Below are 4,727 nucleotides of genomic sequence, written 5' to 3'. Positions count from 1 at the left end.
AGAGTTAAAATATTTGAAGGCCAAGTAATTTTTTACTCACCAATTTTACAATCATTTATTAAATACATTCTTCACATAGAACATATGCTAACTGCACATTACATGTAGTTTTAAACAATCATCCACTAAATATGTTTTCATGACATAGAACATATGCTAACTGCACATTACATGTAGTTTTAAACAATCATCCACTAAATATGTTTTCATGTGCATAAATTTTTAATATGCAACTAATTTCACATCTATTTTTTAATACTAAGATCACCAATCCTATCACTATTTATGAAACGGAGGCCCAAAAAAAAGAAAAACGGAACCATTATTTCTAAAAATTATTCAAACATTATGAAACTTTAATAGTAACATTGCGTTACTATGGTTGGAACTTGATTAATGTAGAAGTTGATATGAAAAATGAATGGCATGAGATCGTTGATACATTTGGGTTACATCACAAACTCAGCACAAAAACTTGAGTTACAAAAAACATCATCAGAGAAGATTACAACCCTCAATCCATCTCTTACATTTTTCTTCTAATTTAAAATATAATGAATTGCTATTGGAGGAAAACATCAACCTGTAAGAACCACTTGGGAATAAACATTTAACAGTAGATTCATTTGCCATCAACAAAACCTTCGAACTAAGCCATAATTCACTGCAATAAAATTGAGTAAAAGTGAAAGTTCACAATGAACTGTAAAAATCCACGAAGCTAAAAAGGACCTGCACTTGAAAAGGAAGGAGAAATGCAAGTTTGAAAAATTAATTTGTAAATGAAAGTAGCATTTTCATAGTGTTTATTAAAGCAACAAGACCATATCCTTACTTGCAAATAGATATCTTGAACAATGCCACAATGAAATAAAGAACGGAAAAAATTCATAAACAGACACCAATTTCACTTCAGGTAGCCTATGACCAAACTGCTAGCAAGACTAAGACTTGAAGCCTCATAAGTCATACCACATCTTCCAAATAATTTTAACAACTGAAGCATGTCTTCTTCAAGCAAAGTATCCAACAGTTTCAAATAATTGCATTAATGGTGTGAAAATGGGGTTACAAACTGCATTGTACCCAGACATATGGATTTACACATTAACCTGAAGAATCATTGTATGAATGTGCATATTCCTACAGAAATATATCTTAAATGTTCCAGCTTAATAACTTGCTAAGAAGACCCTTGCATTCTTCTGGTTAGATTCATGTGATAACAAATTACAACTTTCATTGATTTAAAAAAATTGAACAGAAGACATATATAAGAAAATAGCAGAATAACAAAAAATTGATAGGTTATGATATATTTTACTCACGAGACTAAAATTTAGCGTTGATTTTACCTTGTGATTCCTCCTCATAAAGCTGTATAGCTAAATTCAATGTTTGACTTTCTTCGACCATATTTAATTGTAAATCCAATTAAAGCTTCAAAAAAATTCATTGGCAACGCCTTTCATAGTTTGTCCACTACGGTTTCTTTCTTATATGTAACAATTATCCCACAAATTATTATACCGATAAAACTGATGAGTGTCGGATATGCATTAACATAATTCGGTGGAAATGATCCTAGTTTCTGCAACATGAAATGTGTCTTAGCCAAATTGTAAGATAGACGCTCAAAATGTATATCTAGTCATGAAGAAAAAGTTAATCTAAGTAAGGATTCTTCTTTTCAAGTTTAATAAACAAATGCACAACAAATAAGAGTATATGTTTTTTTATACATACAAAATCAAATGACACAGTAGCAAGAAGGAATATACTGCATATTGTCTCAACATGTTCTTACCTTTGGTGTTGTCATCAATGTTGTTCAGGTTTGGCTGCATACATCGAGAAAGAAGTTGCAATAAATCCTTCTATTCAATGTAATATAAAACCTATTTGCGTATCTAGTAAGAATAATATTTTAAAAAAATTAATCCTTTTCCGAGATGAATCAAATCTTCAATTATGATAATGTAACAAAAGCATATACTATACATGAAAGTAAAAGATAGTTCACTACTTCAACTCTTGTTTATCTCTTAGCTAGATGAGTAAAACTTTTAGTAAGTTTGATTACCATAAAAAAAGGGTAATGATTGATCTCTTGTGCAATGCATATGTGCAGCATATAGATGGTATTACTGCAAAAAATTGAGGCACAAAAAAAATGTAGTTCATAGTAGCATAACATAGATGATCGAACTGACAATTCATAAGTAAATATACAGAAAATGAAATGTAGTTCATAGTAGCATAACATAGATGATCGAACTGACAATTCATAAGTAAATATACAGAAAATGCAATGCTAACAAAACGATTCAATTTATTAGATTATACAATTAGAAAGGTTGTCATGCAACAAAAATGTATATTTATGTCTAATTTTGGTTACATATTCCCTCTTTCAGGTCTAGAGAAACATTATAGAAAGCTAATACTTTAGGTTACTTAAAATTTTTCAGTGGTGTCCTTGCAACCTCTAATAAAATAAAAAATGGTAAAATTTCCTTATCTTTGTTTGCATTTGTTTGTGTGTGTGTGCACGTGTGCTAATAATGACATGTATAACTACAACGCATTAGGAATGTGTGACTTTAAACTATGTGAATGTTTCAAGTGATGTGTAGTAGAGTAAAACTCTAGGCTTTCTGTATATGAGAAAATGTGAAAAGTTACTTCTACTGTTATTTATTGATGGCTGATAGTATTTGACATCGTCGTATGGTAGCCATTTCGATGAGAATGGATGGCCTCCTTCTTCTATCTTTGAGACACTTTAACATTGGATGTTTCACTTCTAATGTATAATTATATCATTAGACTTTAAACTATGTGAGTGTTCAAGTGACGTGTAGCAGAGTACAACTCTAGGCTTAATGTATATGAGAAAATGTGAAGAGTTACTTCTCCTACTAATGTTTATATCTTGTTGCTCTTGATCGGAGGGATTAACTTGTGACAACTTTAGTGATTGGGGGACGTAATATCAATTTCAATGAGTTGATGGCGTAATTTTGAGATAACTTATGAGAATTGAGTGGCCAAACAGAATGTTAAATGATTTGAAAGGCTAACTTCAAATTGTTAAAGATTTGAGAGACCAATATAAAAAAAACTAAGAATAACTGCAATAACATAAAGTCAATACAATTTAGCATGTATAATGCTATTTTTTACACCTGATGCAGCTCCAAAACATAAAGAACTTGTCTGCTCAAGGAAACATAAATCTCACAAATAGACAGAGTTTTGTCCATCATCAAGGCACTGCCACGAATCTGCCCCTGTGGTCCAACCTGCTGAAACTCATACAAGTCAATACAATTTAGCATGTATAAAATGTGAAAATATTCCTAAACTAAAATTTTATGCATTCGTCCCATTTGTGATCTAAATTAAAAAAAAACATCAAAGTAATAATTAGACTTTTATGCAGGCTGAGAAAATTTATCCTTACACGCTCTGAAGGAAACCAAAATATCTTTACTCTCCACTCAAAAACTAACAGAAAGTTTAACTCGGAAGGGGGAGGAACAAGCTCACATGTCTATTATAAATCACAGTAAATTCAATGACTTCAGCTAATTGCAGAAAACACTTAACAGAACATAGTGGGGGTAAGCGCAATGCATATATCAAATTATTCAAATCAAAAAAATGAAGTTAACCCATAAACAATAGCAGTTTAATAATATTCAACAGATATCCCCAAAAATACGTTAAAAATGCTAGAATTGTAAGAGAAAAATCATAGAGATAGAGATAAAATTAAAAAAAATTTACCTTGAGAACTTTCTATTCCGCCAATAAAACTCTGACACCTAACATCAATAATCAACAATCAATCAATACCAAAAATAAAGTTAATCCATCAAACAATCAAACAGATATTATGAATAAGAACAAAAAATAAAGTTAATCCATCAATCAAACAATCAAACAGAGGATATGAATAAGAAATTACAAGAAGGTAATAAGAGTAACCAATATCCATACTTACAATTGGAAAAAAAACGATTCGTTGTTCCATCAAAATTGAAGCAGAAGGTATTTATAGAAGCACAAAACGGAAGGGGAGAGCAGGTGAGAGGTAGAGGGAAACTGACGAGGAGTCCGAACGTCGAGGGGCAGGGGAAAGCACAGATAAAGAAGGTAATAAAGGGTTTTGGGCGTTTATCAAAGATAGAGGGAGAGGGGAAGGGGAGAGATCGGAGTGATTTGGGCGTTATCAAAGAGAGAGGGAGAGGGGCAGGGGAGGGGTCGGATAAGGAAGGGGATGATTAATTGCGTTATCAAAGAGGACGGGGTAAATAAAGGGATAATATATATACGTATAGGATAAAATTAGAAATATAAAATTTGATAAGGACAAATTGGGTATGGAAAAGTTTTGACAAAGGTTTTCTCTTTTATAAGTAGTATAGATTTTGAGAATTTTTTTTTTTTTTACACCTCACTAACCTCTTGGTCTTCACTTGCTCATAACGATTTTCTACTTCTCTATTCCTCATTAATCTTTAATTACACTATTACCTCAATTTAATGACATCTAATTGAACCTCTCATCCTTCTAACTTCCACGCCATTATAACTACTTTCTCCCACTATTACACTACTATATAAAAGTTCACAATCTCAAGCTAACAAAATGCCCCTCGTCACGGAAGATTTCATTCCGTTGAATGGAAGTGAGCCAAAGCAAGCAAAGAGGCTCCTAT

At 31.8% G+C, this 4,727-nt stretch overlaps 1 long non-coding RNA gene across 3 annotated transcripts; it reads right to left on the bottom strand.

Annotated features, from left to right (window-relative positions):
* Positions 1-389: 389 nt before the first annotated feature.
* On the bottom strand, positions 390-4,294 carry LOC109827566. Of its 3 annotated transcripts, none has more exons than XR_002243465.1 (5): positions 4,010-4,294; positions 3,793-3,830; positions 3,189-3,305; positions 2,084-2,147; positions 390-1,841 (listed from the first exon to the last, which is right to left on the bottom strand). It is a non-coding gene; the product is annotated as an uncharacterized LOC109827566 (long non-coding RNA). The 3 variants fall into 3 exon arrangements; XR_002243466.1 differs by lacking the exon at positions 2,084-2,147 and having other exon boundaries at positions 390-664; positions 1,808-1,841; XR_002243464.1 differs by lacking the exon at positions 2,084-2,147.
* Positions 4,295-4,727: the final 433 nt, after the last annotated feature.

Source organism: Asparagus officinalis, unplaced genomic scaffold (assembly GCF_001876935.1).
Source record: "Asparagus officinalis unplaced genomic scaffold, Aspof.V1 AsparagusV1_Un296, whole genome shotgun sequence".
NCBI lineage: Eukaryota > Viridiplantae > Streptophyta > Magnoliopsida > Asparagales > Asparagaceae > Asparagus > Asparagus officinalis.
The sequence above is the reverse complement of the archived record's forward strand: the minus strand, read 5'-3'. Positions and strand labels throughout refer to the sequence as shown.